This window comes from Mauremys mutica, unplaced genomic scaffold, assembly GCF_020497125.1.
Source record: "Mauremys mutica isolate MM-2020 ecotype Southern unplaced genomic scaffold, ASM2049712v1 Super-Scaffold_100251, whole genome shotgun sequence".
NCBI lineage: Eukaryota > Metazoa > Chordata > Testudines > Geoemydidae > Mauremys > Mauremys mutica.
In genome coordinates this window covers 673,348-699,880 of record NW_025423295.1, presented here as the reverse complement: position 1 = coordinate 699,880, position 26,533 = coordinate 673,348, and the positions used below count along the sequence as shown (strand labels likewise).

At 52.7% G+C, this 26,533-nt stretch overlaps 3 non-coding genes across 3 annotated transcripts; all 3 read right to left on the bottom strand.

The window, feature by feature from the left end:
* Positions 1–12,517: 12,517 nt before the first annotated feature.
* Positions 12,518–12,590, bottom strand: TRNAK-UUU. Its single transcript has one exon. It is a non-coding gene; the product is annotated as a tRNA-Lys (tRNA).
* A 2,329-nt stretch (positions 12,591–14,919) lies between these two features.
* On the bottom strand, positions 14,920–14,992 carry TRNAF-GAA. Its single transcript has one exon. It is a non-coding gene; the product is annotated as a tRNA-Phe (tRNA).
* Positions 14,993–16,293: 1,301 nt separating this feature from the next.
* On the bottom strand, positions 16,294–16,375 carry TRNAS-UGA. Its single transcript has one exon. It is a non-coding gene; the product is annotated as a tRNA-Ser (tRNA).
* Between the last annotated feature and the right edge of the window lie 10,158 nt (positions 16,376–26,533).

The window sequence follows — 26,533 nt, the reverse complement described above, 5'->3', positions numbered from 1 at the left end:
GCTTTTTCTTTTGAGCTTAGCTGTCAGTATAATAAATGTGCTGCTTTCTGGCAAACTCTGGTGGGTCTTTAGTCCTCCCTACGCTTACCCAAAATTGGGCCAGCTAGTAACACCTGCTATAAACTCAACCCCTGCATGACAGAGGGTGGTGAAATGAGCTGGGAAAAAGCCTTAGCATCAGCAGGGGAAAGCTAGAGGACCTTGGCCAGTCACCTTTTGAAGCCTTGTGGCTTGGTCTCCTCTGCCCTTGGAGGTTGGCCTATGGCGGCTGGCTCTTCCTGCTGGCTTCCTTTGTGTGACTTGCCAAAGGAGGGAGTGAGGCAGGAATGGGGCAAAAGAGGAAAGTTGAGCTGAGGAAGGCAGGGCAGAAGCTAAGTGTCTCAGGGTGGCTAAGTGGGGTTAGTAGAGCGTCACCATTCGTTCTGCAAAGCCTGGGGAGGTGCGGTTGGCTGCTGAGAGGCAGAATCCTGTGCCTGCCTCTTGGCTTCCCAGGGATGGCTACTTGCAGCCCAGGAGAAGGACGGTTCTGGGTGAAAGGATGACAAGCAAAGCTCTGGGAGGAAATTTGGGTGCGGGGTGCTGGCTCTGCGCTGGGGGAGGGGGTTGGGGTGCAGGAGTGGTGGCACTTACCCCGGCCATTGCAGCTCCCAAAGTGACTGGTACACACAACCCTGCGGCAGCAGGTCCTAGGTGGGCCATGCCAGGGGGTCTCTGTGTGCCACTGCCTGCAGGCGCTGCCCCCAGAGCTCCTATTGGCTGCAGTTCCTGGCCAATGGGGGCTGCAAAGTTGGTACTCGGGGCAGAGGCAGTGAATGGAGACACTCCCCCCACCCCAGGGGATGCTGGGATGTGCCAACCACTTCTGAGAGCGGCACGGAGGGACGGAGGCAGAGTGGGCAGGGAGCCACCTCAGTGCTGCTGGCACATCTCTGCACACCCATTGGGGGAGGGGAGCAGAGGGCCTCCATGTGCTGCCTGGGGTTGGGGCAGTGCACAGAGCTGCCTCCCCTCCCGGGTCTGTTACAGGAGTGGGTGGGTGGGGTCTTTTGGCCTGCAAGGTGCAGCAGGTCGCACTAGATGATCACACTGGTCCCTTCTGACCTTAAAGGCTCTGAGTCTAAAAGGGAGAGGGAAGTAAAGAATTCTTTTTTAATAATAAACCAAACATTGTAATACCAGGATAACTCCAACAGCTCATTGTATAGTCCCGCCCCTTTCTTCCTCCACTGTGTGTTCAATGACCTGTAGGACATTGATTCTCTCATTTCATTGATAAACTTATACAATGTGACTGAAATAAAACCAATTCCCAGTAGAGAAAATATCGCATCCTTGCATTGGCTGGGAATCAAACCCAGATTAATTGCTTGGAAGGCAGTTATGCTCACTACTATACCACCAATGCAGCTGGCAAAACTACCACTTATGCTTGCCCAATGAGGCTAGACCAGAATTGAGGCCCCAGACATCCTGCAGAAATGATGAGCTGCATGCCATTCTAGGGGGTGCCCCTGCAACAACCCCACCCATTGCTTCCCTCCTCCACCACCCCTCCTGGTCTACCGTGGCCGTTATCCCCCCATTTGTGTGATGAAGTAATAAAGAATGCAGGAATTTGAAACAACACTGACTTTATTGCCTCTGCAAGTAGAGCTCAAAGGGGGAGGGGGGGCAGCCTCCAGCTGCTATGATATTCCAGGCAGGACTGAATCTCCATTAGACAAAGCTTAAAGAAGAGAATGACCTTGGAGTCATTCCCATTTTTGCCCAGGTGCCCCTGGGCGACCTCACCAAGGCCAGCCAGGAGCACTCATGGGACGACGATGACGCATACCAGTCCTACTGTACCGTCTGCCATCTGGAAGGGAATGGAAGGGAAGGGAAGGGGATGCTGCTGTGTAGCGCTGCAGCACAACATGTGCCAGCAGCATCCAGTAGACATTCGGTGACATTGAAAAAAGGCGAGAAATGATTTTTTTCCCTTTGCTTTCACGGGGGAGGGGGGGCAACGACATATACCCTGAACCACCCGTGACAATGTTTTTGACCCTTCAGGCTTTGGAAACTCAGCCAAGAATTCAAATGGTTTTTGGAGAGTGCGGGAACTGTGGGATAGCTACAGTCATCAGCCGCCCCTCCCTCCGTGAGTGTCCATTTCATTCTTTGGCTTTCTGGTACGCTTATCTCAGCTCCTTAAGTTTCAGCACTGTATTGAGTCCCTGTTGTGGCCTCTGTCCATCATAGCCTGGGAGATTTTTTTCAAATGTTTTGGCATTTCATCTTTTGGAACGGAGTTCTGATAGAACAGATTCATCTCCCCATACAAAGATCAGCTTCAGTATCTCCCCTACAGTCAGTGCTGGAGCTCTTTTTTGATTCTGGGACTGCATGGTCACCTGTGTTGATCGGCGCTCCACGCTGGGCAAACAGGAAATGAAATTCAAAAGTTCATGGGGCTTTTTCTGTTTACCTGGCCAGTGCATCCGAGTTCAGATTGCTGTCCAGAGCGGTCACAATGGTGCACTGTGGGATAGCACCCGGAGGCCAATACCGTCGAATTGTGGCCACATTAACCCTAATCCAACATGGCAATGCCGATTTCAGCGCTACTCCCCTCGTCAGGGAGGAGTACAGATACCGGTATTAAGAGACCTTTATATCGTTATAAAGGGCTTAGTTGTGTGGATGGGTGCAGGGTTAATGCGATTTAATGCTGCTAAATTCGATATAAACTCGTAGTGTTGACCAGGCCAGAGAGAGCAGCAGGTTTCCCATATTGTTTCCCGCTCTTGTTTTCTTGACTAGTTTCTCCTCTGCACCAACTTAATGTTTTTCTTTGTGAGCCTGGCTACCTCAGTGGGCAGAGTATCAAACTTTTAATCTGAGGTCCAGGGTTCAAGTCCCTGGTCAGGTGATAAACTACTCCCCAAGATCTTACACTGTCTTGCTGGAGTCCTCTTTGATGTTACTTTTTCACTTTAGGATTTTCCCTTTCCTCAGAAGGGCCTTTTTGTGTGTGGTTTGAAGGGGCAACTTCCTGACAGCCCCTCTGTCCTTGCAGCCTGGAGGAATAAAGGCCTCTGGGCATAGAGCATGTTCCTCCCCTGCACACACACACACACACACACACACACACACATACAAACAAACAGAATATCCCTAAGGAATTAGAATCACCTGCTGCCTTCCCCAGTTCTTATTTTCCCCCCTTTTCCACCCAGGATGGTAGGTGAACTCTACAGAGGCACCTCTGGGCTTGCACTGACTAAGGACAACAGCTGTGAGTGGGGTGCAGAGAGGGGATGGCTCATGTTAAAGGACTTTTGGTTGCTGGACTTACGAACCGTAGGGAGAAGGACACTGCCCAGCTTATCTGGGGGGTGGGTCTTTCCCTCGTGGTTTATGTTTATGTGTTGGGGCTGCTGACATGACTTCTGCTAACCCTGGGCTTACATTGCAGTGTAGACATATCCCAAGAGGGCATCTATACTGTGACAAAATCCCGCTGGCCTGGATGGTCTGATTTGGGCTCCTGGGGCTCAGGTTGTGGAGCTAAAAACTACAGTGTAGACATCTGGGCTCAGACTGGAGCCCAGGCTCGGAGACCCTCACCCCTCGTGGAGTCTCGGATGCTGGGCTGAAGCCCAAGTGTCTACACTGTAATTTTATAACCCTGCAGCACAAGCCTCACAAGCCTGAATCAACTGACCCAGGGTTTGAGAATAGTGACTTGAGTGTGTTAATGGCAGTGTAGACATAATGCTAGGCTATGTCCACACTGCAATGAAACACCCATGGCTGCCCTGTGCCAGTGCAGGCTCCCAGGCTAGGGCTGTGGGGTGGTAAATTTGCCCTGTAGACATCTCAGCTCAAGCTCAATATCGGGCTCTGGGAGCCCTCAAGGTTGGGAAGGAGTTTAGCAAGCGAAAAAGGTAAATTGGCAGTGGAGTATTACCCTGGACTCAATGGCATTACTCCATTGGTCTGTCTGCTTTGGGGCAGGGACAATAACACGTCCTGCTGCATTCGTTATTTCAAAGGGCGGTTTAGGATTTTCATTCTCACACACGGTGCACGAAGCAGGACTCAACCCTCGGTGCAAACTAAATGAGCTGCTCACAGGTTCTGGCAGCCACAATGAGCCATTTAGCGTGAGAGCCCAGACCTGCCCCTGTCCCAGAGGGAGGGGGTCATTTGTGACAGGCTGGAACACTGACCTACCCACTCCTAACTCCCAAACTAGGCCTATCTAGCTCTGTGTTTCGTCCTCCAACACTAGCCAATGCCAGGTGCCCTAAGAGTTAATAAATAAGGTACCACTGGGAGTTGAACCCAGGATCCCCTGTTTACAAGGCAGGTACTTTAGCCAACTAAGCCATGGCGCCTGCCTATGGCTAACACATAGTGTCTGGCCACACCTGACTCCCTGTCATCCCCACCGGGGCCTGACAAGCTTTGCTTGTGTTTGGATTCTGCAAAGCAGAGGAGCAGGTGACGTTTTCCTTGCAAGCTGTGTGTGTGTGTGTGTGTGTGTGTGAATCTTTGGCCAGGTCTGCACTACAAATTTACTTCAGCATCATTATATTGCTCAAGTGTGTGAAAAACACACAACACTCCCTCAGTTGGCAGCTTGTGGCTGGTGCACACACTGCAATGCCACGTCTGGAGACAAAACTGCCCTGTTTTGGTGACAAAATAAAACCACCTCGACGAGAGGCCTAGAGCTTTGTGCAGCAAACTTAAAGTGACAAGTTGTCAGTGTAAATGCTGCTGGTCATTATATCACCATAACTGGTCTCCACCAGTTTCCCACCATGCCTGCCGTGAACTCGCCTGCCCTGCATTTCTGCTACAGAGGCTGGGCCCCTCCCCTTTCATAGCTCCAGAAAATTCTGACAGCTGAGCTGTTATCTAACCGGGATTAGGTTGATAGAACTGCATTGCCAGCCTAAGTAATGTAATTACACCAACCTAATTTTATAGTGTAGACGTGTCCAAAGAATCACACACACACCTTGGGAGCAAAACTTCACCTGCTCCTGTGCTTTACAGAATCCAAACACGAGCAACACTTGTCAGGGCCCAGTGGGGATTTGCAGAGAGTCAGGTGTGGACAAACACAGTACTTTAAGTAATAGCAGGTACCATGGCTTAGCTGGTTAAAACACTTGTTTTGTAAACAGGAGATCCTGGGTTCAACTTCCAGTGGTGCATAAGGAGTGGCTTTTGGGGCACCTGGTATTGGCTACTGTCAGAAGACAAGATTCAGAGCTAGATGGACCTATGGTTTAAATTACACTCACAGGCACTGATAATAGAGTTACTGAAAGTTTGGGTGTTAAGAGCTGATAGGTCAGTGGTCCACTCCCCTCAATCCGGTTTTTCCATTTCTACTTGCTAAACTTCTTTCCAACCTCTATAAAATTACAGTGCAGACATATGGGCTTGAGCCCAACCTCTGAGGCCCCATGAGGGGCGAGGGTTTCTGAACCCAGGCTTCAGCGTGAACACAAATATCTGCACCACAGTTTTTAACCCCTCATCTTTAGCTCCAGGAGCCCAAGTCAGATGACCCAGGGCAGCCCTGCTGCCATCTTTATCCCAGGAGAGATGGACTCTAAGGGTACGTCTCCATTGCAATGTAAGCCCAGGTGTGGCACGCTGTGCTCAAAGCAGCACCTGGAAGCCCCATATTCACCACTCCCATATAATGATGACATGGTTTGTACAAAGTCTGCCTTTTGAGGTATCATTTCAAAAGTCTTGATCTGTTGAACATTAATATCGGGTTGGATTGTGTGTGCTCGCATTGGTTGGGAAGTTATGAAGTTTTGCTCTGTGTGCGTTACTGAGATATGTTATGAGGTTGGGAAATGCCCCCCACCAGCCTTTCAGGTGCGACAAGGGAGGAACCGGACTCGCTGCTGGCCCATTGAAGGGATCCACACTCCCAAGGACTATCCCAGGAACCATGTACAATGCAGGCTTCTCTGAGATAGCATAGAGACAACGGACACTGCTTGACTCACATGGTAGCAAAGGAGCTTCCTAGCAAGTTGGAAGAAACTATGAAAGAGGAGAAGAGACATCGTGACTTGACCTCTCTCCCCCACAGCTCAGCAGCTGGAAACACACCTGGAGGACAAAGACTGAACTGAACTGATTCAGAAATCAGAAGAGAATAATAAGAATAATACATTCAAACCAAAGTCCCTAAACAGACTAGTATTGATTTTTCAGCAGAAAATTTTCAGTTTGGGGAATTTTGTTTTCTCAGTCAGACCTTGCCAAGGGAAGCAGGGAGAAAATGTTTGAGTTGCCTCCTTCAGAACAGCTTGGCCTAGACACTAGCTCTGGTTCACTGTTGTGGCCTTGCTCGGGTTGAGGATATTTTAATAATTTGGACAGGTCCCAGGGTGTTTGGGGGAGATGATGAAGATGTTACCTTTTGAGATAAAAACTAAAAAATACAGCACTAAAGAATTTTTTTTAAAGAAATCTGGGATTTAGACTTTTTTTTTCAAAGGGGGGGTAGTGGTCTGAGTTTTTAGAAGGTTTTTGTTTGCAGGAAGCAACATTGCTTGAGCTATTACTGTATCAAAGAGGGGAGGGTTGTCTATAAAGGCAGGGTAAAGACTAAACACATCCAATGAAGATGGGTTTCAAACCCACGCATGCAGAGCACAATGGACTAGCAATGTGTTATCTTAACCACTCAGCCACCTCATCTGAGCTGTCATAAAACAGACAGGAGGAGAAATCTGAGGTCAGCACAGCTAGGGACACTAAGGAGTTTTTAAATACTAAGCGTAAGCAGGGGCTGAATGAGCTCCCCCCTCACATCTAGTGAGGAGCTGGGGGAAAGACTTCAGGAACAGACCGTGTTTGCATAGACACACCTACTCTGCCTAGGTATGCAGCATGATGGGGCCACTTTCCCAAAATGACCAGTTTTGGTGGTGTTGGGTTACAAATCACTTTAGGATTGAATGGAATGAAATGTTATTATCCTTCCTGCATGAGTGAAGGGCAGCAGAACAGACCTAGTCAGTCCTGATGGGTGGGTGGGTGAGGAATAGTTTTATTGGACTTTGTAGAAGTGATTGAGAACATCACCCTAAACCAGTGGTCCCCAAACATTTCACACTGTGCCCTCTTAGCCATGGCTGTGGCCCCTCGGAAGCCGCAGTCAAGAACTGAGGCTGGGAGTGGGGCTGTTGCTTGCTGGGGAGAGGGGTGCAGACAGGGGTAAGGGGGTCGAGGCTGAGCTGGAAGCAGAGGCCCAGGCTGAGGGTGGGGCTGGGGAAGAGCTGGGGCATAGTGGGGCTGAGTGCTGCTCCCTCCATGGGGGCTGGCTCAGGCCCTGAGGTGCCCCCATGAATGTTCCTCTGTGTCCCCCTAGGAGTCAGGCCCCACATTTTGGGAACCACTGAACCCTACTCGCTAAGCAGGGGCTAGTGATGCCAAAGCCCAGGGAAAGGGAGAACAAGTGCGGGGCCCCCAGCACTGGAGCCATGTGAAGGGGCTGCAGGAGAGGGGCAATGGCTGGTGGCCCAGGGAGTTAAGGGCACAGGAGGGGCAGGAGTTAGGGGTGAAGGAGGCGCAAGTGTTGGGAGTGCAGGAGCTAGCAGTAAAGGGGGAGTGGGGATCCTCCAGGGGCAATGGGGAAGTGCCAAAGTACAAGCTTTGCCCAGGGCCCCATTTCCCCAAATGCTGGTCTGAGCAAACAATTGAAAATGACCCTTCAGTGAGACCAGAACCATCGTGTAGAAAAGCCCCTTTGTTAAGTGGTGGTGGCTGAGGGCTTAGGGAGATGGGTTAAAAAACAACAGGCATCTTTCTATAGCGGTTTGATTCTTGCCTGCTAGACAAGGCTGGTGTGTGGTGTCTCCCTGGCTGCACTTTCAGTGTCTGATCATCCACAGTGCCACTGGGAGCCAACTCTAGACATATTCAGAGGCTCTATGCCAGGGTTTCTCCAACTTCCTTTCACTGTAACCCCCTTCTGCCAAAAAAAACCTTACTACATGGCCCTGGAAAGAGGGACCAAGCCCCTCCACACTGAGCACAGGCAGAGGAGACAAAGCCTGAGCCCTGCCCCAGTTAGGGGAGGGCAAAACCAGAGCTTGAGGGATTCAGCCCTGGGTGGTGGGGGTCAGATGTTTGGCTTCAGCCCCAGGCACCAACAAGTCTAATGCCAGCCCTGGCGACCCCATTAAATCAGAGTCACATCCCACTTTGGGGTCCTGACACAGTTTGAGAACCACTGCTCTGTGCTGATGGGAGAGCGTTTTCCTGTGGGTGTAGTTAATTCACTTCCCAAGAGGTGGCAGCTATGTCACTGGGAGAAGCTATATCGGTGGGTGTTCAAGCTGTGGTGTTTGCCACATTTAAGAAGTTTAATCAAACCCCATTTTTAAAACCACCTGTGGTCTGGGAATGGCAAAGGAGCTAGATGAAGCAGGTTCTGTCCTTCAAAGTCCTGGAAATCACAATTCCATACTCTTGTTTTCATGGGGGTATAGCTCAGTGGTAGAGTGCTTAACTGCCAATGAAGTAGTCCTTGGTTCAAACCCCTGTGTTCTCTTATAACCTTTTCCTTTTTTTTTTTTAAAAAGGAAAACATTTTCATTTCCATTCTCCATTATGTTCAGGAGCTCCAATATACGGGGGTGCTTGATATGGATGTAAACACTCACCATTTCGCTGTCCAAATGCATAAAAACCTAGCAAAGCTGTCCATCTGCTGAAATCAGTTCCAATCCTCTAAGTGTCTAGTTTATGTTTTCATCAATTAAACAAAGGTATCATATGAATGTACATTTGCAGATCCCTCTTCTCCAGGAGCTATGCTGTGCAGAAGAAAAAGCTACAGTTCAGGAATCTGATGACCAAAGAGCCACCAAATGTTCTGAGGGCTGGAGAAAAATGCCTTCTAGTGAGCTATTGAATGAGCTCAACCTGTTTAGCTTATCAAAAGAAGTTTGAAAGGTGAATTCACTGAAGTGTTGAAGGGCCTTAATGGAGAGAAAAGATTGGGTATGAAAGGGCTCTTTAATTTAGCAGAGAAAGGCATAACAAGACCCAACGGCTAGAAGGTGAAAAGAGACAAATTCATATTACAAATAAGATACAAATATTCAACAGCGAGGATGATTTGCCACAGGAACAAGCTACCAAGGAAAGTGGTGGATTTGCCATCTCCTGATGTCATTTAATGAAGACTAGATGCCTTTCTGGAATGTGTTTGCCCCAAAAGTAGCTATTGTGTCATACAGGAGGCCTGTGATATGCAGGGGGTCAGATTAGATGCTCTAATGGTCTCTTCTGGCCATAAAGTTGAGTAATTTCTGAAAAACTGAGTGTAGCATTGGGAGCAGCGTCTGATGTTTTGCTGTCTAGCCGGCTTGCTGCCTAGAACGAACGCTCCTTGAGTGGGGTGATCCACAGGGAGTAGCTCAAACCTCCAAAGTGCCTGGGTAGGGGCAGGACATTAGCACAGCAAGGGAGGGGTGTGGCAGTGACATCACAAAGGCCTTTTGCAGGACCTCAGACTATTGGTTAAAGGTGGTGGGGAGGTGGTGACCTCAAAGAAAGATGCTGACATCAGCCAGGCAGGACAGGGGCGAGGGGCCAGGGAAACCTCAGAGACCCCTGTGTCTTTGCTTCAGCATGTCTCCTTCTCCAGGTCTCTCTTTGAGGACTGAGAGAGTATTCGGGTTCACGTACGTGAGCGCCAGGAGGAACCTCTTTCGAGTTTTCTCCTTCCCTTTTAGTGATTTTACTAGAAAACAGACGTCCCTGTTTAGAAGGTAAGAGCCTCCTCGAGGTTTGAAACCTGTTCGGTCTGATCCATCCGGTGACAGTTGAATTCTAGGCATGGAAAACACGAGCTTAAGGAGGCAGAATTTTATTCCGCACCTGGGATTTTGTCCCTTAGAACCACTGGGAATTATTGTTTGTCCTTTTTGTTTCACCTTTTCCTGCATCCCTCCCCCCCTCCTTTCTCTTCTTCTCTTGCTTCTTTTGTCCTTTCTCCTGTTCCCCTCCCAACACCAGGAGGGGTGTGTGTGTTGTTTGGTGTGTGTGGAGTGGCAGCTCCCACTGTGGGAGGTCCACCCAAAAATGTGGGGCTGAAATAGTGCTCGGGCAGTGACCTGGGCCATCCTTTGGGCTCTCTGGTGAGAACCCTCAGCCTCCCATCCTCAGTCTCTACCCTGATTGGCTGAGCAGGGGGTTATTGACAGGGAGGAGACTCAGGCCCTTGTTGTTCTCTTTTAAGACCAAGTAAATAAGTCATAACCAGTCATATGTTTGACAAATTTTGCTGCTTCGCTGCATTAATGGTCTCTGAGCAGTTCATGATTCTCTCTAACATTGCAGTTCTCCTAAAATACATGCTGAATAATTCCTGGGCACTGTTGTTGGTCTGGAGCTCATCGGAGAGCACTTTACTCAAGTCATTCAATGTTTGAAATTCAAGATCTGATGGTTAGTTTGAAAATCAGGGCTCTTGGGTCCTATTTCCAACTCTGCCCCTGGCTGGCTGTGTGACCTAAGACAAGTCAATTCTCCTTTCTCAGCCTTAGCTTCTCCCTCTTTCAAGTAGGGATAATAATGATCTGCTCCTACCTACCTCACGGTGGGTGGAGGATGAGGATCCATTGGAGAGTGTCACTAGGAGTAGTGCATAATATGAGGTGTCCTATCACATTTACTCAGAGCAGATTATGACATATTAGAATAGCTGAAATAGTCTATTTGATTTTTGTTTTGAAATTGTTAAGAGCAGCAACTACTTAGCTCAGACTGAAGCATCTTATCTAATGTTTGTGATCTAAGTGTCTCCCCTCTGTGTGTGACGAGACAATTTAACACACTGTGACAAACAGGAGATGCTTTTGTTTTGCAACAAAATATTTGTGCAAAGAACTTTCATCCCACTTGTTTTGATTTCGAGAAACAAACTGGTTTAGTCTGAAGGGGATTTTCTGACATTGAGCAGGTGCAGTGTGTCCCGTGACACCCGCCCGCTATACGGCGGCCCCTGCAGAGGGCGCCATTGCTGCAGCTGCAGCTGGTTCTGCTGGCGCCCTGTGGTTGCCCTCGTTCGGCCAGGAACAAGCCTCAGGTGAGCTGAAAAGAATCCTGTCCAACCGAGTCTGGCAGCCGCCATCATGTAGCCAGAAGTCCCCACACCTGCCGTGGAAACAAACCAGCCACCAGAAAGTGGTCCATTGTCTCACGTGGTGCCAGAGCCTGACACGGCGCCCATGGGTAACCTTTGCTCTGCATACGTCGGCCGTGCACACGACGGCCGGTTCCCATGAAGGATGTGTCACTGCACGTCTCGGTACTTAAAAAGTACCTGTGCCACTGGCAGTGAGTTCTGGGGACAGTTGCTCACTTTCAGTTTATGTAACTGTATGTGCAGCTCTGTGCAGTCACATTTGATAGAAGTTTGGTAATTAAATTATACAAGAGGGTCAGGTTCAGTGGCTACTACCACCACTATGTTTTGTCCCGCGAAGCCTTTATAGCCATTCTGAGGGGAAATGGGCCCTTTGCCCACAGAAATGGTCGATAGGGGATGGGTGCAGGCAGCAGGCGGAGAGATAATCTCATCAAAATGATTTGACTACAGGGTAATGTAAACAAAATCACTAAAGGAATGTCCGGGGTTTCTATTGGCACTTAACTTGCCTGCCCCTGGCTGGCTCTGGTTGTACAAGATGGATGTGCAATCGGGGTTCAGTTGTGTAAAAAAGAGTAATCGCAGTGCAAGGGATGTTAGGCAAAGGAGAACTTTGTGTGCGATGATGTAAGGTTTTTTAAGGACCTAAACTGACACTCATGGTTTGTAAAACTCTTGTTTTGAAGGTTTAAGATGAATTGGTTTGGTTCTGCTTTGTTGGGTTTTTTTTATAATGCCACTGAAAATCCATTTGAATCATTCAAAGTGGCAAAACTGCCAGACACCTTTTGCCAGACACAGGTAACTAGTGTTGTTTGGGTTTGGGATTTAGCATTTAACCCTTAAGGCACCTCACTACTCTATAAAGTTCAAGACCAGAGTTATGGCTGTAGTAAGGGGCAGCCAGAACCAGAAGAATGGAGAAAGAAACATTGGTTGGCCAGACGGACGGATGGACAAACCGAATAATTAAGCCTCTGTTTAAAAAAAAAAAGCTTAAAAACATTAAAAGGAAAAAAGGGGCAAAATGTTTCCCAGTTTACCAAAATACCTCAGCCTAGCTCTGCCCTTGGGGTTTGGGGGCGGGGGTGACGATTGCGGGGTTCACCTGGGGTGCCAGGTGCTGGCAGCTAGTCTAGGGCTGCCCCTGCCCAGAGGCCTTTATTTCTCCAGCCTGTGAGGAGAGAGGGGGTGTCAGGAAGTTGCCCCTTCAATCCCACACAGAGAACCCCTTCTTAGGAAAGGCAAAATCCTAAAGAGAAAGAGTAACATCAAGAAGGACTCCAGAGACAGAGCTTTTTAAGACCTTGGAGAGTAGTTGAGTGCCTGACTAGGGACTTGAACCCTGGACCCTCAGATTAAAAGTCTGATACTCTGCCAACTGAGCTAGCCAGGCTCATAGAAAAAGTGAGCAAGTTCATGCAGAGGAGAAACTACGGAAGAAAAAGAGTAGGAAACACTAGAGGAAACCTGCTGGTCTCTCTCTCTCTTCCCAGCCCTGGCCCTGGCCTGCTCCTCCCACCAGCGCCCTGAGGCATTTTGCCAGCACCATGCCCCAGTCAGCTCCTCCCTCCCCAAACGCTGGAAGGCCCAGCTCAGGAACCTGGCCGCTCTTACAGCCACCTCTTCCGCCCTGACCAAGAGGGAGAAGGATTGAGTCTCCCTCCCTCAGGCCTGCCCTCAGCATTCCTGGGGAAAGACCAACCCCGCCAAAGTGACTTTGGGCTACTAGGTCAACCAAGAGGGCGGCCTCCTGTGCCTGGCTGCAGCCCAGCTGCAGGACTCAGAGTAAACCCAGCTCCCATCCCTCCCTACAGGGCTCCAGGCAAGGCCAGTCTGCTGGATCCGGCGTCCCCTCTGGTGCGCAAGTCACAACAGCCAGCAGGCAAAAGACCGGCTCCCGCATCATTTGAAACAGCAAGACAAAGCCTTGAAACTCCAACTTAGGTATGAAGCAACAGGTCCCAGAGTACCCCTGAGATCTGAGCTCAGCTCGCACTAGTCAGTGTCCTGACAGCTGAACTTTACACCATGGGACCAGATGGTGTCACAGTCTCTAGACACCTGTGACCCTCAGCTGGCAGATTTGCACTCTGCACTCACAGCTGCTCCCGCTCTCTTCTCCCCTCGGCTTTCTCAGCACCTGGTCCCACAGTGCTCACTGCCAACCAGAGACTGCGCTTTCTGGGCCTGCTCCTGCAGATGTGGGCTTCTATCCTGCTTCCTAAGGACTCAGCAGGAGAAAGGGGCCTTTCTAGGAAATTGCTATGGCTTCTGGGAATCCGTGTGTGGCTCTGGACTTGCCCAGGATGTGTTAGGTGACTGGCCTGCACAGCAGCTTAAAAGCCAGCTGCTAAAACTAGGGCTCAAACACTGGACCCCCCCACGGTTAAAAGCCTCATGTTCTTCCCACCAGCAGCTTCCTCTCCCAGGACTCTCTTTTCTTCTCCATCAACTATAATCCTGATCTACCACGTCCGTGGGACCTGCCACAAGTCCCCGCATCCCCCTACTTGGTCTTTGTTCCCTGCAGGTTGCAAAAATGTCAGGGGAGGCTACCCCCTCCCTTCACTCAGTGCTCCCACTCATATCAGCCAGCTGCAGCCTCATCTCCTGGAACTCAGCCAGCTGTCACTTGATCCGGTTGTACAGTCACACGCTGACTGGCTCCCCAGCCTGGATGCTCTTGTGGAAATCCCACAGGCGACGCTGCAGGACTTGGCACTGTTGGTTTCTTGAATGTTGTGGTGTTTGCCCGACCGCCGGAACAAAGCTGCCAACTCCTCCCTCACCGACTCCCATCAATCCCCCTGGTTACCATAGAACCCTCTGATGCTTTCCCGTTCTGCCAACACCACCAGGCCTCGCCCCCCTGCTCCTTTATCTTGCAAGCTCTGGATGTTCATCTCCCAATATCCTCTGCCGTGGGTCAGGGAATTGCCCACATTGAGCACACGGTGAGAGCTGCGTGATCCGAACAGTCCATTGGCACCACCCTGCACTGGGCTGTTGACGTGCTCTCCTTCACGGAAATCCGGTCAGTGTGACTTGTGGCCTGTCCCCGCAGAAAGGTGTATCCCCTCTGCGGCTGGTGTGAGCTCGGGTCAGAGGAATAGGAGGCAACCGCCTGCCCTCCACTGGTTCCATTACGGAGAAACACGTCCTCTAAGCCGACCTCGCTACAGACCTGCGCCAGGTAGTGCTCATTGTAAAAATGTTTCCTCTCACGGTCGAGAAAACGGCACAAGTGGTTCTCAGGCCGGCTGACAATTAAAATCAGCCCTAACACCAAACACTGTGTGGTCCAGAGGAAGGGAGCCAGTTCCCACCACAGATCTTTCCTTTCACACCTTAACATCAAGTGCCTCCTCTTGGGGCTCTGAATCCCTGCCACATTCCACGTGCCAGATTCCCCTTCCCCAGTACTGTCGTCACTCAGCTTTGCAGAGGAGCGTCCCTCCCAAGTCCCTGCCCCCTCTGGCACCATCTCCGAGGGCCGTCCTTCCTCACTCTGTTCCCGCCATTTTGGGTTGACAAATAAGTCATGTGGGAAAGACAGCTCCCATCTCTCATCCTTATAGGTCAGGTGGGCCAACTAGGGGGAGAAGCCCATGCTCTCTGTTATCCTGCTGGGGAGCGCAAAATCAGGTACTTGCCTCAGATAAAGGTGCTGCTGTCTTCCTAGAAAACAAGCCACCCCCTGCACAAAGAGGGATCAAAGTGCCTGCCAAAGCCTGGGATTGAACCAGGGACCTTTAGATCTTCAGTCTAACGCTCTCCCAACTGAGCTACTTTGGTAGCTATGAAACAGTATTTTGGCCTGTTGCTTCTCTGCCCGAGAGATTTTTGCAGCAGTTGCAGACAAAAAGGACGTCATTGGGAGCGGCCCATGAAGACAAGACTCGCTTTTGCCTGCCTTGCTCAGCTTGACTTGCTGCCTCACCCCGTTCCTGCCCTAGTGCCCGGGTTGACCTGGTGGTGGAAGGAGACTGGGGGCCAGTGGCGCGGGGAGGAGGTTGAGCTGGACCCTGAGCTAGACTAGACCCTGGCGGTGAGAGTCTGGCCACGACCTGCCGCCCCACCCTGTTGTCCTGGCTTCCCCCACTGGGCGTCATGTCGGGAGGGAAGTGGGGCTTCTGCCTCCCCTCCCCGATTTTCACACCGCACAGGAGTGTGAACAGGAAAATGAACGGCTGCTCCACACCACCACTGGAGGAACCTGACACAGCTAAGAGTCTGTGCAGACATCAGCCCCCCTGCCAGCCCCACAGGCAGCAGCAGCGCCAGCCCCCCAGCACCACAGGGGCACTCAATGCACTTCCTGTGGGGAAATGGCTCCTTGGCATCCAGCTGCTAGAGTGAGAGCCAGGAGAGAGCAGTGTCTTGCTCACCGTGGGGGAGAGAAGAGACCTGGTGAGTGCGGATCTCCCTCAGCCTCCCCCGCAATGCTGGTCAGTTGTATTGTCACTGTGATAGTCGGTGCTTCCCTTCAGGGCCGGCCCTAGAGGGGTCTGTGACAAAGCCCCCCCTTTCCTCCCCAGGCCCTGCCCCCACTCCCCCCCTTCCCCCAAGCCCCGACCCCTGTCCCATCTCTTCCCGGCTTGCACCTTCCTGCCCCATTCCTCTCCCTCCCCCACCTCCTGCTGTCCCTTCTCTTCCCCCTCCCCGCCCAGCGCCTCCTGCACCCACTGAACAGCTGATCACTGGCAAGTGGGAGGTGCTGAAGGGGAAGAGGAGGAGCTTGTCGGCAAGGCCTGTAGTGGGGGGGGGGAGCTGGCTGCCAGTGGGCGCTGAACACCTATTTTTTCTATGTTGGTTCTGCAGCCCCCATGGATTCGCTGACTCAGCTCCTTTCACACTCTAGAGAGAGGAGCAGAACCAGGGCTATGGCTGATCTATGGGGCACTAGGTGAGTGGCAGAGGCTTCAGGTGCTGAGAATTTGCCTGACCCCTCAGGGACACAGTGTGAGGGGGTGTCCCAGGGATCTCTATGAAAGGAGCAGAACAGGATTTACTTGTGGTGGGGAGAGAATTGAGAGTGGCTCAGGGGGCTGTACAGAGGTATTGCCCGGGTGAGAGACTGGCTAAAACACAGGCCTCGCTGTGAGCAGGATTCGAACCTGCGCAGGGGAACACTATTGGATTTCAACTCCAACGCCTTAACCACTCGGCCATCACAGCTGTGAGCACAAAACTACCCCAATGCCAGAGAAACTGGTAAAGAATCCCAATGCCCAGGCGTGAAGTCATCTGAACTACAGAATTCCCACCGCAAACCTGGCTCCCAAAGCACAGGGAGGATTTGGGGTTTGTTCTCTTTGCTTAGCCATGTGCAGTAGCTCATGCTCCAATACATCTGTTAGTCTATAAGGTGCCACAGGACTCTTTGCTGCTTTTACAGATCCAGACTAACACGGCTACCCCTCTGATACTCCTAGTGACACTCTCCAGTGGATCCCCATCCTCCACCCACCGTGAGGTAGGTAGGAGCAGATCATTATTATCCCTACTTGAAAGAGGGAGAAGCTAAGGCTGAGAAAGGAGAATTGACTTGTCTTAGGTCACACAGCCAGCCAGTGGCAGAGTTGGGAATAGGACCTAAGAACACTGATTTTCAAACTAACCATCAGATCTTGATTTTCACACATTGAGTGACCTGAATAAAGTGCTCTCAGATGAGCTCCAGACCAACAACAGTGCACAGTAATTATTCAGCAAGTATTTGAGGAGAACTGCAATGTTAGAGAGAATCATGAACTGCTCAGAGACCATTAATGCAGCGAAGCAGCAAAATTTGTCGAACATAGAACTGGTTATGACTTATTTACTTGGGCTTAAAAGAGAACAAGGACCTGAGTCTCCTCCCTGTCAATAACCCCCTGCTCAGCCAATCAGGGTAGAGACTGAGGACGGGAGGCTGAGGGTTCTCACCAGAGAGCCCAAAGAATGGCCCAGGTCACCGGTGGGGATCACTGCCCGAGTACTATTTCAGCCCCACATTTTGGGTGGACCTCTCACAGTGGGAGCTGCAGAGCACTCCCCTGCAACACACACACACTCACAGACTGCTCCTGGTGTTGGGAGGGGAACAGGTGAAAGGACAAAAGAAGCAAGAGACAAAGAGAAAGGAGGAAGGGATGGATGGAGGAAAAGGTGAAACAAAAAGGACAAAACCTAATGACCCCAGTAGTTCCCCAGGTGCGGAATAAAATTTTGCCTCTTAAGCTAGTGTTTTCCATACCTAAAATTCAACTGTCACCAGATGGATCAGACTGAACAGATTTCAAACCTTGAGGAGGCTCTTACCTTGTAAACAGGGACGGTTGTTTTCTAGTAAAATCAGGAAAAGGGAAGGAGAAAACTCAAAAGAGGTTCCTCCTGGCGCTCGAATACTCTCTCAGTCCTCAAAGAGAGACCTGGAGAAGGAGACTTGCTGAAGCAAAGCCACAGGGGTCTCTGAGGTTTCCCTGGCCCTTCACCCCTGTCCTGCCTGCCTGATGTCAGCATCTCTCTGTGAGGTCACCACCTCCCCACCACCTTTGACCAATAGTCTGAGGTCCTGCAAAAAGCCTTTATGATGTCACTGCCACACCCCTCCCTTGCTGTGCTAATATCCTGCCCCTGGCCAGGCACTTTGGAGGTTTGAGCTACTCCCTGTGGATCACCCCACTCAAGGAGCATTCGTTCCAGGAAGCAAGCCGGCTAGACAGGAAAACAGACGCTGCTCCCAGTGCTACACTCCTTTTTTCAGAAATTAGTCGCCTTTATGATTTGGACAGCGAAATGTTGAGTGTTTACATCCATATCAAGCACCCCCATATAGTGGAGCTCCTGAACATAATGGAGAATGAAAATGAAAATGTTTTTCTTTTTTTAAAAAAAAGAAAGAAGGTTATAAGAGGGCAGGGGGTTTGAACTACTATTGAGCTCTACCCCCATCACAACAGTAGAATGGAATCGTGATCTTCAGGACTTTCACAGACAGACCCTGCTTCATCGAGCTCCTTTGTCATTCCCAGACCACAGGTGGTTTTAAAAATGGGGTTTGATTAAACTTCATAAATGTGGTAACCACCACTGCTTGCGCACCCACCGATATAGCTTCTCCCACTGACATAGCTGCCACCTCTTGGGGAAGTGGATTAACTGCACCCAAAGGAAAACTCTCTCCCAGCAGCATAGAGCAGTGGTTCTCAAACTGTGAGTCAGGACCCCAAAGTGCGTCATAACCCTGTTTTAATGGGGTCGCCAGGGCTGGCATTAGACTTGTTGGTGCCTGGGGCTGAAGCCAGAAGTCTGAGCCCCACCACCCAGGGCTGAATCCCTCAAGCTCTGGTTTTGCCGTCCCTCAGCTGGATAAGAGGGCACAGTGTGAAATGTTTGGGGACCACTGTTTTAGGATGACGTTCTCAATCACTTCTATGAAGTCCAATAAAAGCTATTCCTCACCCACCTACCCCTCCATCAGGACCGACTAGGTATGTTCTGCTGCCCTTCACTCATGCAGGAAGGATAATAACATTTCATTCCACTCAATCCGAAAGTGATTTGTAACTCGCCACCAGCCAAAACTGGTCATTTTGGGGAAGCGGCCTCATCATGCTGCATAGCTAGGCAGAGTAGGTGTGTCTGTGCAAACACGGTCTGTTCCTGAAGTCTTTCCCCCAGCTCCTCACTAGATGTGAGGGGGGAGCTCATTCAGCCCCTGCTTCTGCTTAGTATTTAAAAATTCCTTAGTGTCCCTAGCTCTGCTGGCCTTAGATTTCTCCTCCTGTCTTTTTTTTTGATATTTCTCATGAGGTGGTTGAGTGGTTAAGGTGATGGACTGCTAATCCATTGTGCTCTGCATGCATGGGTTCTAATCCCATCCTCATCAGATGCATTTAGTTTTCACCCCTCCTTTATAGACAACCATCTCCCCCTTTGGTACAATGACAGATCAAATAATGTTGCTTCTTGCAAACAAAAAGCTTCTCAGAAACTCAGATCCCCCCTTGCTTTAAATAAAATGTCTAAATCCCAGATTTCTAAAAAAAAAAAAAAAAAATTCTCTTGTCCCGTATTTCTTAGTTTTTATCTCAAAAGGTAACATCCTCATCTTCTCCCCCAAACACCCCGGGACCTGCCCAAATTATTAAAATACCCTCAACCCGAGCAAGGCCACAACAGTGAACCAGAGCTAGTGTCTAGGCCAAGCTGTTCTGAAGGAGGCAACTCCAACATTTTCTCCCTGCTTCCCTTGGCAAGGTCTGACTGAGAAAACAAAATTCCCCAAAATGAAAATTTTCTGCTGAAAAACCAATACTAGTCTGTTTGGGGACCAGGGGCGGCTCCAGGCACCAAGCGCGTGGGTGGGGTGACAAGCTGCGGGGGGGCTCTGCTGGTCGTCGCAAGGGCAGCAGGCGCCCCCCACTCTACCCCCATAGCCCCCCTCCTCTCCCAGAGCTGGGGGAGAACCCAGGAGTCCTGGCTCCCAGCCCTGCCCCTCCCTTGTATTTCCATATGGCTCCATTCAACAGCCCTGCCCCGGAGGGGGGAGAGACGAGGCCAAGGGAGAAGCAGGCATGGGGCAGGGCCGGGCCGAGACCCCTGGGACACATGAGTTCGCGTCAGGAGCCGGAGGGGGGCGGGGCCGGGGCTCTCTGGGGGCGGGGCGGGGATGAGGAGTTGCGCTGGGGGGGGAGGTGTCAGGTTGACCCAGGGACCCACCCTTACCTGGGCTGGAGAGGACGGAGGCGCCCCGGGGCAGGCTGGGAGTTGTAGTTCCTGGCTCGTCTCAGAGCGGAAGTGACGGCAGGTTGCTCAGACAACGCCCCCCCTCCCGGTGCACTCTGGGAAGTGTAGTTCTCTCTCTCTCTCACACGCGGCCTCTATTGGAGGAGGGGCCGTAACTCGTCACTTCACCGCGCCCCTCCCCGCTCCCTGATTGGCGGAGAGAGCGCGGGACAGAGACTCGGCGCGTGGGGGGAGGCCCCGGTTCCCTCGCCCCGAGGCTTCGCTGCCCCCCTCCCCGGGCGCACGCTGCGGCCGTTGGGATTCGAATCCCGCGTGGGATCCGGGCTGGGGGGGGGTGGGCACAGGGCAGAGGCAGCGCGGAGTGAAAGGGCTTCACCCCCCCCCGCAGTTGGGCCTGGGGGGCAGCGGCGGGGGGGGGCTGAGCTGCCTGGGAGCAGCCCCACAAGCGGCAGCCTGGGGCCGCGGGGCCCCTCAGCCCCGCCCCCTCCTCTCCCTCTGTAGGGCCCCAACAGCCCCTTCAGGCCCCCCCAACCTGCCCCCCGGCATCCCCTCCCCCACCCTGTCTGCTCTGCCCAGCCTTTCCCTTCGCCCCCCACCCTCCTCCCCCCCATCCCTGTCCTCAGTGCCCCGACCCCACCCTCCTTCTCCCTGTCCTCAGTGCCCTGCCCCTAATTGCCTCCAGCCCATTTCTCCATTGCTGGGCCCCACTTTCCCATCCCCCCACTGCCCCAGTCCATCCCCAGGGTTCCTCAGCTCCAATCTCTGCTGCCCCCCAACCTGCCGGGTTCCCCTTTTCAGCCACTGTGGGGCCCTGCAACCCGCCCCCACCCATCCACTCTGGGCTCTCTAAATCCCACATTCCCACAATGCACCTTGGTAACCCCACCCTCCTCTGTCCCTAATCCCCCTCGTCCCTTCCCTGGGGTCCCCCTGGACACCCCAACCCACAGTCCGGCCCCCACATACATCCCAGTCACTCATTCACACGCTGAGCTAGTCCTTCAGGGGCCCCCACAGCCCACTAAACTCCCCCATCCATGAGCCCCATGGACCTGTGGCCGGGAAGTGGGGGAAGCTCCCACTTTGGCTGGGCTGGGTGTGGGTGTTAATCTTTTCCTGGCTTGTGGGTGCTGAGCTCACAAAGGGTTTTTGCTCCCTCGGGGTGGGGGGTGGTTTTGGCCGAAGGTGACGTGGTTTGGAAGCCCTGTGGATGCTGCGTGGTGTCTGGAATGGGGCGTGTGTGTTCCCATCATGCCCCTTCCCCTCTGCCTGCAGAGCTGAGGACAGACAGGTCTGAGGAGCAGAGCAGGAGCTCTGAGAAGGAGAAGAGCAATACGAAGATGGAGTCTAAGACGAGGCCAGGTGACTTCTGTGGAGGGAGACATGCTGGACAGCGCCAAGGATTGGGGAGACAACCAGGTGTGAGCCCCGGGCTCAGATTTCTAATTGTAGCTGTGATGGCAGAATGGGAGGAGGGTTGAAGCCGGAGCCCTGGGGTGCGGGAGTAGCGAGAAGAGGAGCCTCGCCACCATTGCTTTTTATTTTCCTCTTGTGTTGTGTTTCATACCAAGGGAAAAGAAGTCGCAGGGACGGAGTCCAGCCCCGAGGTGAGATGGAAAGTGAGCGAGAGCAGTGACAGGGTGAATCCTGTTGATGCCAGGCAAGACCTGCCCAGCTGGGATGAGAGTAGCTGTCTCTGTCGGTGAGAGAAGTATCTGGTTTGGGGAGGGCTCTGGTCACAGCCCCCCTGGCTCCAGGCAGGGACATCCCATTACCTGGGTGTGGGTTTCTGGACTAGCTGTGGCTTCAAGGGAGATGATGTTGCCATTTGCGGGGGCTGATCATCTCTCTGGCCAAGAGTGGTGTGTGCTCCCTAGCAGAAAGTTGGATCCATGTGGGTGACTCCCTGTTCTGAGTTTCTTTCTTCCTCCGAGGTTTCTCTCTCTCTGTTGGCCAACTTACACTCAAAATCTCTCTCTCTTAGTGTCCGCACTAAGTTCGGCATCAATATGGTGATCCCGGGGAAGCTTGGGGTCCCCAGGTTGCCTGAGAAGGGGTGAACCGCCCCAGGTCAGGAACAGAGCCAGTCACAACTCCTGTGCTGATCAGTAGAGGGGTTGCGCCTGTGAATAGCCCCTGCAGCGTAGCCTCAGTGAGGCATGATACCAAACTTAGCGCGGACACCCGATCGGCACAGCCCCCTGCAGCCCAGAACTCCTGAGCTCAAGCGATTTGCCGGTCTCAGCCTCCCCCAGGACTGGGATCAGAGGCACCAGCCACGGGGCCCGGCTGGTTACAGGGTCTCCCGCTTACAACTTCAGGCTTCAGCCTGGGAGCTCTTCGCTCAGAGCTCGTGGAAGTGGAGCCTGGAACTGAGCTGATGCGCTGAGGGTTATTTGCACTGTGCGCTTCACATGGAGGTGAAAACAAGGGGCACAGATCTTTGAGCACAATCCTCGTCCTGAGCAATGGGTGAGTGGTGGGGGGGCTGCATAAAGAGAAACCGGCTCTCCCTGGCGGGGCTGCAGCAGCTCTTCACAGGGGCAGTCCCACGGCCAATCGGTACCAGAGTTTTGAAAGCCTCCTTTCCTGGGCTGACCTGGTTCCCCTCTCTCTAGGGGGACTGGCGACCCCAAACTTCCAGAAACCATCATAGCGAGGCCAACCTAAGCACAGACACCTGCTCAGCACCCCGGGGTGCAGCCCTGAACTCCGGCAATCAGCTACGCTCAGCTGCCACCCAACAAACGTTACACGCAGGAGCCTTCGTGCCCCACGTGTTCAGGTCCCTCCCAGTGCCAGCTTTAAACTCCGCTGCTCAATTCTAAGCATTGGCCAAACGGGGGCAGCCTGGAGCTCAGCCAACGCCTCCCGTTGCTGGTTGCGTTTCCCACTCCTCGTGGCAGGTTCACACCGCGCAGGCAGATCTCTGAATCGGAGCCGAACCGTTCCCCACATCCAGCGCTTTAGCAGCAGCTTTGCTAGGAAAGCGCTGACGTCCCCAAGGAAAGTAAGAGCCAGAGCGCTGTGTCCAGGATCTTCTATTGGGCCCCTCACCGTGGTGTCTGTCAGGCGCAAGGAGAAACCAGGGAAATGTTTTCATGGCGTTTAAGGGCAGAAGGGGCCATTAGCTCAGCTAGTCTGAGCCCCGAATAACACAGAATTACACCATGACACGTATTGATCCCACAGACCTTAGATAGATCAAAGCGTTTCAGCTCAGGAAGGAGGCTAAACTGGGTGTCAGAGGCAGCAAACAAGGGGCCCCCAAGGCAATGGCAGGGAGCTGACGAGGTGAAATATGCCCAGATGATCCCAGCAGGCGACCCACCCCCAAGCCACAGAGGTGGGAGTCTCTGTTCCTCCTGCCCTTAAGAATCTCTGGTGGTAAGTGGGTCCCCCCAGTTCCCCAGATAAGAATCCTCCATGTGATTTCCCTGGCTTCACCTCCAAATAAGAACATTGTGTGGAGGGGGTGGGAGGAAGGTTGTCTGGCAGATATGTAAAAGGGGACTGTGTTTCCCTGTCTGGCCCAGGCTCCTGGGAGGAAGTGATCTCAGTGTGTCTGGCTGTCTCCATTCCTCCCACCCGTAAGAATCCCTGGTGTGTGGGTGCACCCTAGACCATTAAGGATCTCTGGGGGGTGGGTGTCTCTCTCCCCTAGTCAGGATCTCTGGGGCGTGCCTGTATAAAAAGACACTTTGACTCACCCAGGCTGGGCTGCCATCATGGAACAGACCAGGTCCTTTTTTGGAGGGTTTGCGTTCCTCCAAGGACGTGATCTCAGTGTGTGTGGGTGTCCCTGTCCTTTCAACACTTAACAATCCCTGGTGCCTGGGTGCACTGGGCCCCATTACAATCCCCTCTGTCTTACCCCCCGTGAGGGATCCGGTGGATGTGGGTGTTTTCCACGCTACTGGGGGTGTCTGGTGCCCCTGTCCCTCCGGGTTAACAGTGGAGTGTGTGGGTGTCCCCCCGCCCGTTAAGGATCCGTGTTGTGCGGATGGCCCCGTTCTTCTCATTAAGAATGATGCAATGGAGCATATGGGTGTGTCCCCCACCCCATGAACTAGCTCCCGTGTGTGGTTCCCCTGCCCTCATCCAGGCTCTGTGGTGTGTGGGTGTCGCTGTTCCCCTTTTCAAGATCTGTGTTGCACGGGGGGCGTCCCTCCCCGCAAGTCAGTATCCCCAGCGTGTGGGTGCTCCCATCCCCACATCCAGGCTCTGCGGGGGAGGGGTGTCTAAAAAGAGACCATGTCTCACTGTCTTGCCCAGGCTACGCTGCAGGGGCTATTCACAGGTGTGATCCCACCACTGATCAGCACAGGAGTTTTGACCTGCTCTGTTTCCGACCTGGGCCGGTTCACCCCTCCTTAGGCAACCTGGGGACCCCAAGCTTCCCCGGGATCACCATATTGATGCTGAACTTAGTGCGGACACCCGATCGGCACAGCCCCCTGCAGCCCAGAACACGTGAGCTCAAGCGATCCGCTGGCCTCAGCCTCCCCAGGCGCCGGGATCACAGGCACCAGCCACAGAGCTCAGCTTGTTTTGCAGCCTGGCAGCTGGAGCTTTAAACTGTGCTTGTGAGCCTTGTGCCTTGGCCAGACGGGGACAGTCTGGAACTGGGAAATGCTCCTGCTCCCCCCGCCCCCGTCTCATATTGAGCTGCAGGCACCGCTGTCCTCCCAGGTAAGATCCCGGATGTTTCGGTGCCACCCATCCCCCCGCCCAGGTGTCCGGGTACCTCTGCCCCCCATACAGAATCCTGGATGTGTGGGTGTCCGTCCCTCTGCAGAGGATCCCAGAGTGTGGATGCCCTTGTCCCCCCCTACAAGATCCTGGGTGTGTGGGTGCCGCTCTCCCCCCCAGTAGATCTCTGGTGGGTGGGTCCCCAGGGTGTGAGTGCTCCCATCCCCCGATACAGGCTGGGGGGGGTATAACTGGCTCTCCCTGTCCTGCCCAGGCGGTGCTACAGCAGCTGTTCACAGGGGCAGCAACCCCACTGTCACCCTGCAGCTTTAACCTGCTCCGGGGTGACCTGCTTCACCCTCCATTGGGAGCCCGGGGACCCCGAACTGCCCAGAATCACCTGATTGATGCCGAGCTTAGCACAGACACCGGCTCAGCCTGGCAGGGAGCAGCCCTGAGCCCTGACAATCAGCTTCCCTCCGCCTCCTGCTGCACAGCGAGGATCCCACGCGAGAGTCTTTGGGCCCAGTTTGTTCAGGAGCGTCCCAGGCTCCAGCTGTAAACTCTACTGGTCAGTTCTAGTCTTTGGCCACAGGGGGGCGGCACTGACGGTCCCATCTAAACGCTGTTTGCGTTCGACCCTTCGGATCGCAGATTGTAACCCGCGGGCAGATCTCTGAGTGCAGCCAACTCCCTCCCCAAACTGAACATTGAAGCAGCAGCTCCCATTGGAAAGATCAGGATTTTTGCCTTTGAAAACAAGGGAAATGTCTCCAGCGAGAGACTGAAGAAGCTGAATTGATTTCATTGACTCCATGAATGTTCCTCTGTGTCCCCCTAGGAGTCACGCCCCACTTTTTGGGGACCACTGAACCCTACTCGCTAATCAGGGGCTAGTGATGCCAAAGCCCAGGGAAAGGGAGAACAAGTGCGGGGCCCCCAGCACTGGATCCATGTGAAGGGGCTGCAGGAGAGGGGCAATGGCTGGTGTCACAGGGAGTTAAGGGCAAAAGGGGCACAGGAGGCAGCAGGAGTTAGGGGTGAAGGAGGTGCAAGGGTTGGGAGTGCAGGAGCTAGCGGTAAAGGGGGAGTGGGGATCGTACAGGGGCAATGGGGAAGTGCCAAAGTACAAGCTTTGCCCAGGGCACCATTTTCCCTAATGTTGGTCTGAGCAAACAATTGGAAATGGCCCTTCAGTGAGACCAGAACCATGGTGTAGAAAAGCCCCTTTGTTAAGTGGTGGTGGCTGAGGGCTGAGGGAGATGGGTTAAAAAGCAACAGGCATTTATCTGTGGAGGTTTGATTCTTGCCTGCTGGGCAAGGCTGGGGTGTGGTGTCTCCATGGCTGCACTTTCAGTGTCTGATCTGCCACAGGGAGCCAAGTCTAGACATACTCAGAGGCTCTATGCCAGCGTTTCTCAAACTTCCTTTCACTGCAACCCCTTTCTACCAAAAAAAAAATAACTTACTACATGACCCTAGAAAGACACCCCAAGCCCCTCTACACTGAGCAGAGGCAGGGGAGACAAAGCCTGAGCCCTGCCCCAGTTAGGGGAGGGCAAAACCAGAGCTTGAGGGATTCAGCCCTGGGTGGTGGGGCTCAGACTTTTGGTTTCAGCCCCAGGCACCAACAAGTCTAATGCCAGCACTGGCGACCCCATTAAAACAGGGTTATGACCCACTTTGGGGTCCTGACACAGTTTGAGAACCACTCCTCTATACTGAGGGGAGAGAGTTTTCCTGGGGGTGCAGTTAATCCACTTCCCAAGAGGTGGCAGCTATGTCAGTGGGAGAAGCTATATTGGTGGGTGTGCAAGCTGTGGTGTTTGCCACATTTAAGAAGTTTAATCAAACCCCATTTTTAAAACCACCTGTGGTCTGGGAATGGCAAAGGACCTCGATGAAGCAGGG